Source organism: Oncorhynchus gorbuscha, linkage group LG18 (genome assembly GCF_021184085.1).
Source record: "Oncorhynchus gorbuscha isolate QuinsamMale2020 ecotype Even-year linkage group LG18, OgorEven_v1.0, whole genome shotgun sequence".
NCBI lineage: Eukaryota > Metazoa > Chordata > Actinopteri > Salmoniformes > Salmonidae > Oncorhynchus > Oncorhynchus gorbuscha.
This window is the reverse complement of record NC_060190.1, coordinates 78,499,953-78,509,670: the sequence shown is the minus strand read 5'-3', so window position 1 is coordinate 78,509,670 and position 9,718 is coordinate 78,499,953.

The following is a 9,718-nucleotide window of genomic DNA, read 5'->3' as shown; positions in this document are numbered from 1 at the left end:
CCTCCCATCACTAAAAGGTTCAAAATGTAACTCCTCCCATCACTAAAAGGTTCCAAATGTAACTCCTCCCATCACTAAAAGGTTCCAAATGTAACTCCTCCCATCACTAAAAGGTTCCAAATGTAACTCCTCCCATCACTAAAAGGTTCCAAATGTAACTCCTCCCATCACTAAAAGGGTCAAAATGTAACTCCTCCCATCACTAAAAGGGTCAAAATGTAACTTTCCATCCCTAAAAGGTTCCAAATGTAACTCCTCCCATCACTAAAAGGTTCCAAATGTAACTCCTCCCATCACTAAAAGGTTCCAAATGTAACTCCTCCCATCACTAAAAGGTTCCAAATGTAACTCCTCCCATCACTAAAAGGTTCCAAATGTAACTCCTCCCATCACTAAAAGGTTCAAAATGTAACTCCTCCCATCACTAAAAGGTTCCAAATGTAACTCCTCCCATCACTAAAAGGGTCCAAATGTAACTCCTCCCATCACTAAAAGGGTCAAAATATAACTCCTCCCATCACTAAAAGGTTCCAAATGTAACTCCTCCCATCACTAAAAGGGTCAAAATGTAACTCCTCCCATCACTAAAAGGTTCAAAATAAAACTCCTCCCATCACTAAAAGGTTCCGGATTGAAGGTAGATAGATTGTAGAGTTGGCAGCCTATCAGATTGATAGAACCTTTACACAGGGGTTCTTCGAAGTCCCTTTTCAAATAGTTTCCTTCGAGGAACCTTTTTCAACTGGTTACACCAGTGTGGCAACCCTAAAGGTTATTTTATGTACCTCCACTTCTAAGAGTATAGGCTGTTTTACCATAGCAGCATTTCAGAGTTTTTTTTTTTTTTTCTCGGTTTGAGTGACTATTTATTCTGTTAAAAAGCTCCCACTTACTTGTAAGTCCTGAAATACCGTTAACATTTCTGCAACGCTTTTGAGTGGTTTGAATTTTGCAATTAGATTGGCTTTGGGAAATAGACTATGAGCCTCTGTGAGCCAAGGCCATGTTTGACTGGAGGAAAATAGTTAAGTTAAATGGAAACAAAACACGTTCCAAATGGGAGTTGTTTGTGTGTGTGACTCTACACAGCATGAAAAACACCTGCCAGCAACAGTAAAACACATTTAGAGAGAGTAACTCCAGAGTCCAGGGCTGATACTTTGAACACCACACAACATATAGTATATAACTCCAGAGTCCAGGGCTGATACTTTGAACACCACACAACATGCAGTATATAAAGGTCAGTGATAGAAGTAGAGCTCTAGATTAGCCCTCCTCCATTCCATTTCCACAGCATTCTAGTTCCAGGGAGGCTCTCCAGTTTCCATGACAACCCAAACCAGGAACAGGAACATTTGGCTCTCAGGAGGCAACTCTGGGGTCTCTCCCGATTTAGAGAAAGGTGGCGTCTTCAGGGGTTTGTTTTTGTGGGAGGGAGATCGGATAAAATCAAATTATATTATTCACATATATATTTAGCAGATGTTATTGCGGGTGTAGCTAAATGCTTGTGTTCCTAGCTCCAACAGTACAGTAGTATCTAACTAAATGCTTGTGTTCCTAGCTCCAACAGTACAGTAGCATCTAACTAAATGTGTGTGTTCCTAGCTCCAACAGTGTAGTAATATCTAACTAAATGCTTGTGTTCCTAGCTCCAACAGTGTAGTAATATTTAATAATACACAACAATCCACACATATCTAAAAAGTAAAGACAACATGGACAGTACATGGCTAGAACATGTAAAACACTACATGACCGAAACGTGGACACCTTCCTGTCAAACGGCTCCCCCTTTGGTGCTATAACAGCCTCCACTTTTCTGGGAAGGCTTTCCATTAGATGTTGGAACACTTCTGCGGAGACTTGCTTCCATTCAGCCACAAGACCATTAGTGAGGTCAGGCACTGCTGTTGGGCGAATAGACCTGGCTCGTTCCAATTCATCCCAAAGGTGTTTGATGGGGTTGAGGTCAGGGCAGGCCAGTCATGTTCTTCCACACCTATCTGAACGAACCATTTATCGATGGCTCTTGCTTTCTTTATGGGGTATTGTCATGCTGGAACAGGAAAGGGCCATCCCAAACTGTTGCCACAAAGTTGGAAGCACAGAATCATCTAGAATGTCATTGTATGCTGTAGTGTTAAGATTTCCCTCACTGGAACTAAGGGGCCTAGCCCGAACCATGGTAAACAGAGTCCTATGGCGGCGAGCTTTACACCACTCCAGCCGATGCTTGACATTGTGCATTGTGATCTTAGGCTTATGTGTGGCTGCTTGGCCATGGAAACCCATTTAATGAAGCTCCCGACGAAAAGTTATTGTGCTGACGTTGATCCAGAGGCAGTTTGGAACTAACTAGTGAGTGTTGCAGCGGAGGACAGACTATTTTTCCGCACTGCGTGCTTCAGCACTTGGCTGTCCCATTCTGTGAGCTTGTGTGGCCTATCACTTCGCAGCTGAGTCGTTGTGCTCATAGATGTTTCCACTTCACATTATTAACAGCACTTACAATTTAACAGGGCAACTTTGGCAGTGCAGAAATTTGACGAACTGACTTGATGGAAAGATGGCATCCTATGACGGTGGCACATTGAAAGTCACTGAGCTCTTCAGTAAGGCCATTCTACTACCAATGTTTGTCTATGGAGATTGCATGGCTGTGTGCTCGATTTTATACATCTGTCAGCAATGGGTGTGTCCACATACACTACCGGTCAAACGTTTTAGAATTGTAGAATAATTGTGAAGACATCAAAATCAAATCAAATCAAATCAACTTTATTCATATAGCCCTTCGTACATCAGCTGATATCTCAAAGTGCTGTACAGAAACCCAGCCTAAAACCACAAACAGCAAGCAATGCAGGTGTAGAAGCACGGTGGCTAGGAAAAACTCCCTAGAAAGGCCAAAACCTAGGAAGAAACCTAGAGAGGAACCAGGCTATGTGGGGTGGCCAGTCCTCTTCTGGCTGTGCCGGGTGGAGATTATAACAGAACATGGCCAAGATGTTCAAATGTTCATAAATGACCAGCATGGTCGAATAATAATAGGGCAGAACAGTTGAAACTGGAGCAGCAGCACGGTCAGGTGGACTGGGGACAGCAAAGAGTCATCATGTCAGGTAGTCTTGAGGCATGGTCGTATGGCTCAGGTCCTCCGAGAGAAAGAAACAGAGAATTAGACAGAGCATATGTGGGGTGGCCAGTCCTGTCTGTCTGTCTGTCTGTCTGTCTGTCTGTCTGTCTGTCTGTCTGTCTGTCTGTCTGTCTGTCTGTCTGTCTGTCTGTCTGTCTGTCTGTCTGTCTGTCTGTCTGTCTGTCTGTCTGTCTGTCTGTCTGTCTGTCTGTCTGTCTGTCTGTCTGTCTGTCTGTCTGTCTGTCTGTCTGTCTGTCTGTCTGTCTGTCTGTCTGTCTGTCTGTCTGTCTGTGCATGTTTAGTAATATATAAAGTAATATAAAATAATTTTGTCTTTATGCTGGTTATTTTAAGTCAGACCAACCACGACAGTTCATAGTTTAATTCAGACCAACCACGACAGTTCATAGTGTAATTCAGACCAACCACGACAGTTCATAGTTTAATTCAGACCAACCACGACAGTTCATAGTTTTATTCAGACCAATCACGACAGTTCGTAGTTTAATTCAGACCAACCACGACAGTTCATAGTTTAATCCAGACCAACCACGACAGTTCATAGTTTAATTCAGACCAACCACGTAGGTTCATATTTTAATTCAGACCAACCACGACAGTTCATAGTTTAATTCAGACCAACCACGTAGGTTCATAGTTTAATTCAGACCAATCATGACAGTTCATAGTGTAATTCAGACCAACCACGACAGTTCATAGTTTAATTCAGACCAACCAGGACAGTTCATAGTTTAATTCAGACCAACCACGTAGTTTAATTCAGGCCAACCAGGACAGTTCATAGTTTAATTCAGACCAATCACGACAGTTCATAGTTTAATTCAGACCAATCACTATTAAATTGTACAGCCGTTTAACTTGCAGGATGGACACCCTCGAAGGTCTTTATTATAGGCTACCCATACTTTCTCTGTTTCCTAATTCTATCAAATTAAATACTATCTGTATCAGCCATCAGTAGGCCTAATATCCACACATATTCAACTGCCAATTTGCTGTTAGTTCCCTTTAGTTGCTATAACATACATGATCATATTGCTGTTAGTTTCTTTTAGTTGGTAAAGCCTACATTATCATTACATCATCTATTTAATTACATTGTTTTGTTTACCCAGGGCCAGCTCTAGCCCATTCAGTGCCCCAAGCGAGATTTGGTTGCCCGTACTAATTTTGTTGTGGATCAGAGATCAATTTTTGAATTTCCTGCAATTCTACACAAAATCAAATGGGGGATCAGGGCCTCTGGGCACATGACCTCCATGCCCAGTCGATATTCAGCCATAATTACTACAAGTTTAGAAAACTGGCTAGACTATCCTTAACAATCTATAAATTGCAGCCTTGGCCTTAACTGTCCACTTATGTATGGAGCCGGTCCTGTGTTTACGTTCATTTGCTTCCTCTGACAAACGCATTGCCGGACGTGTGGTTGTTTCTGAGGATCATTAGTAACAGTTGATAATATATATTTTTTTTAATGAAATGTAGGCGAATTAAATCATTATGGAAGAGGGGTGCGCAGACCAAGCCGTAACAGTTTTAGTGCAATAGACCAGGTATAGCCTGCTACTGTACACTCTTCTCCCAACTATAATTCTGTGTACACTGATATTCCAAGAATTGAATATGACAACTTTTAGGATTAATCAAACCTCCTTTTTATTGATCGATATATATATAGTCTCTCCAAATCAGTTTTTATTTTTCATTTTTAGGATTCAAATCCAATCAAATCAAATGTTATTTGTCACATACACATGGTTAGCAGATGTGATTGGTCACATACACACGGTTAGCAGATGTGATTGGTCACATACACACGGTTAGCAGATGTGATTGGTCACATACACACGGTTAGCAGATGTGATTGGTCACATACACACGGTTAGCAGATGTGATTGGTCACATACACACGGTTAGCAGATGTGATTGGTCACATACACATGGTTAGCAGATGTTATTGTTCACATGGTTACCAGATGTTATTGGTCGCATACACACGGTTAGCAGATGTGATTGGTCACATACACACGGTTAGCAGATGTTAATGGTCACATACACATAGTTAGCAGATGTTAATGGTCACATACACATGGTTAGCAGATGTTATTGTTCACATGGTTACCAGATGTTATTGGTCACATACACACGGTTAGCAGATGTTAATGCGAGTGTAGCGAAATGCTTGTGCTTCTAGTTCCCACAATGCAGATTCAAAGGGATGGCTTAAGATAAATGTCCTGAAAACCCAATTGAATGAAAACTCCATGAGAACATCTGTTGGCCAAAACAAGTGGGAGGGTTTTCAGTATGTTGTTGAATTACATTCATTCAGAGCGCACAATGTAGCCACACCTGCAGAGCGCATTTGTGTGACTGAATTAAGGTAAGTCTGACATCCAAATACTGAGAAGTACTCAGGAAAAGGGCAAACGTGTCCTGAGTCGGAGTCAGCTTCCAAGTGAGGTACTGGTCTGATTCAGCTGTTAATTAAGGGCAGCCTTTCTGTGTCATTGAGTTTCCATGACCTTTGAAATGTTTTGAATTCTTCTTGATGTAATGTGATTTGTGGATTAAACTAATGCTTTTGACATTGTGTGTGTGTGTGTGTGTGTGTGTGTGTGTGTGTGTGTGTGTGTGTGTGTGTGTGTGTGTGTGTGTGTGTGTGTGTGTGTGTGTGTGTGTGTGTGTGTGTGTGTGTGTGTGTGTGTGTGTGTGTGTGTGTGTGTGTGTGTGTGTGTGTGTGTTAAACAAATATAACTTCATAGCTGCAGTGACCCCTGAAGTGTACAGGAAGCAGAGAGGGCAGTGTTCTGTTTGAACAGGAAGGAAAAGTCAACAACCATAAACAAACTAGAGGAACGGACAACATCTTCTATCCCCAAGCCATGGGACTGCTGAACAGCTTCAATCCCCAAGCCATGGGACTGCTGAACAGCTTCTATCCCCAAGCCATGGGACTGCTGAACAGCTTCTATCCCCAAGCCATGGGACTGCTGAACAGCTTCTATCCCCAAGCCATGGGACTGCTGAACACCTTCTATCCCCAAGCCATGGGACTGCTGAACAGCTTCTATCCCCAAGCCATGGTACTGCTGAACAGCTTCTATCCCCAAGCCATGGGACTGCTGAACAGCTTCTATCCCCAAGCCATGGGACTGCTGAACAGCTTCTATCCCCAAGCCATGGGACTGCTGAAAAGCTTCTATCCAAGCCATGGGACTGCTGAACAGCTTCTATCCCCAAGCCATGGGACTGCTGAACAGCTTCTATCCCCAAGCCATGGGACTGCTGAACAGCTTCTATCCCCAAGCCATGGGACTGCTGAACAGCTTCTATCCCCAAGCCATGGGACTGCTGAACAGCTGAACCATGGGACTGCTGAACAGCTTCTATCCCCAAGCCATGGGACTGCTGAACAGCTTCTATCCCCAAGCCATGGGACTGCTGAACAGCTTCTATCTGCCAGCTTCTATCCCCAAGCCATGGGACTGCTGAACAGCTTCTATCCCCAAGCCATGGGACTGCTGAACAGCTTCTATCCCCAAGCCATGGGACTGCTGAACAGCTTCTATCCCCAAGCCATGGGACTGCTGAACAGCTTCTATGGGACTGCTGAACAGCTTCTATCCCCAAGCCATGGGACTGCTGAACAGCTTCTATCCCCAAGCCATGGGACTGCTGAACAGCTTCTATCCCCAAGCCATGGGACTGCTGAACAGCTTCTGCTGAACAGCTCCCCCAAGCCATGGGACTGCTGAACAGCTTCTATCCCCAAGCCATGGGACTGCTGAACAGCTTCTATCCCCAAGCCATGGGACTGCTGAACAGCTTCTATCCCCAAGCCATGGGACTGCTGAACAGCTTCTATCCCCAAGCCATGGGACTGCTGAACAGCTTCTATCCCCAAGCCATGGGACTGCTGAACAGCTTCTATCCCCAAGCCATGGGACTGCTGAACAGCTTCTATCCCCAAGCCATGGGACTGCTGAACAGCTTCTATCCCCAAGCCATGGGACTGCTGAACAGCTTCTATCCCCAAGCCATGGGACTGCTGAACAGCTTCTATCCCCAAGCCATGGGACTGCTGAACAGCTTCTATCCCCAAGCCATGGGACTGCTGAACAGCTTCTATGGGACTGCTGAACAGCTTCTATCCCCAAGCCATGGGACTGCTGAACAGCTTCTATCCCCAAGCCATGGGACTGCTGAACAGCTTCTATCCCCAAGCCATGGGACTGCTGAACAGCTTCCCCAAGCCATGGGACTGCTGAACAGCTTCTATCCCCAAGCCATGGGACTGCTGAACAGCTTCTATCCCCAAGCCATGGGACTGCTGAACAGCTTCTATCCCCAAGCCATGGGACTGCTGAACAGCTTCTATCCCCAAGCCATGGGACTGCTGAACAGCTTCTATCCCCAAGCCATGGGACTGCTGAACAGCTTCTATCCCCAAGCCATGGGACTGCTGAACAGCTTCTATCCCCAAGCCATGGGACTGCTGAACAGCTTCTATCCCCAAGCCATGGGACTGCTGAACAGCTTCTATCCCCAAGCCATGGGACTGCTGAACAGCTTCTATCCCCAAGCCATGGGACTGCTGAACAGCTTCTATCCCCAAGCCATGGGACTGCTGAACAGCTTCCCCAAGCCATGGGACTGCTGAACAGCTTCTATCCCCAAGCCATGGGACTGCTGAACAGCTGCCATGGGACTGCTGAACAGCTTCTATCCCCAAGCCATGGGACTGCTGAACAGCTTCTATGGGACTGCTGAACAGCTTCTATCCCCTAGCCATGGGACTGCTGAACAGCTTCTATCCCCAAGCCATGGGACTGCTGAACAGCTTCTATCCCCAAGCCATGGGACTGCTGAACAGCTTCTATCCCCAAGCCATGGGACTGCTGAACAGCTTCTATCCCCAAGCCATGGGACTGCTGAACAGCTTCTATCCCCAAGCCATGGGACTGCTGAACAGCTTCTATCCCCAAGCCATGGGACTGCTGAACAGCTTCTATCCCCAAGCCATGGGACTGCTGAACAGCTTCTATCCCCAAGCCATGGGACTGCTGAACAGCTTCTATCCCCAAGCCATGGGACTGCTGAACAGCTTCTATCCCCAAGCCATGGGACTGCTGAACAGCTTCTATCCCCAAGCCATGGGACTGCTGAACAGCTTCTATCCCCAAGCCATGGGACTGCTGAACAGCTTCTATCCCCAAGCCATGGGACTGCTGAACAGCTTCTATCCCCAAGCCATGGGACTGCTGAACAGCTTCTATCCCCAAGCCATGGGACTGCTGAACAGCTTCTATCCCCAAGCCATGGGACTGCTGAACAGCTTCTATCCCCAAGCCATGGGACTGCTGAACAGCTTCTATCCCCAAGCCATGGGACTGCTGAACAGCTTCTATCCCCAAGCCATGGGACTGCTGAACAGCTTCTATCCCCAAGCCATGGGACTGCTGAACAGCTTCTATCCCCAAGCCATGGGACTGCTGAACAGCTTCTATCCCCAAGCCATGGGACTGCTGAACAGCTTCTATCCCCAAGCCATGGGACTGCTGAACAGCTTCTATCCCCAAGCCATGGGACTGCTGAACAGCTTCTATCCCCTAAGCCATGGGACTGCTGAACAGCTTCTATCCCCAAGCCATGGGACTGCTGAACAGCTTCTATCCCCAAGCCATGGGACTGCTGAACAGCTTCTATCCCCAAGCCATGGGACTGCTGAACAGCTTCTATCCCCAAGCCATGGGACTGCTGAACAGCTTCTATCCCCAAGCCATGGGACTGCTGAACAGCTTCTATCCCCAAGCCATGGGACTGCTGAACAGCTTCTATCCCCAAGCCATGGGACTGCTGAACAGCTTCTATCCCCAAGCCATGGGACTGCTGAACAGCTTCTATCCCCAAGCCATGGGACTGCTGAACAGCTTCTATCCCCAAGCCATGGGACTGCTGAACAGCTTCTATCCCCAAGCCATGGGACTGCTGAACAGCTTCTATCCCCATGGGACTGCTGAACAGCTTCTATCCCAAGCCATGGGACTGCTGAACAGCTTCTATCCAAGCCATGGGACTGCTGAACAGCTTCTATCCCCAAGCCATGGGACTGCTGAACAAGCTTCTATCCCCAAGCCATGGGACTGCTGAACAGCTTCTATCCCCAAGCCATGGGACTGCTGAACAGCTTCTATCCCCAAGCCATGGGACTGCTGAACAGCTTCTATCCCCAAGCCATGGGACTGCTGAACCAGCTTCTATCCCCCAAGCCATGGGACTGCTGAACAGCTTCTATCCCCAAGCCATGGGACTGCTGAACAGCTTCTATCCCCAAGCCATGGGACTGCTGAACAGCTTATCCCCAAGCCATGGGACTGCTGAACAGCTTCTATCCCCAAGCCATGGGACTGCTGAACAGCTTCTATCCCCAAGCCATGGGACTGCTGAACAGCTTCTATCCCCAAGCCATGGGACTGCTGAACAGCTTCTATCCCCAAGCCATGGGACTGCTGAACAGCTTCTATCCCCAAGCCATGGGACTGCTGAACA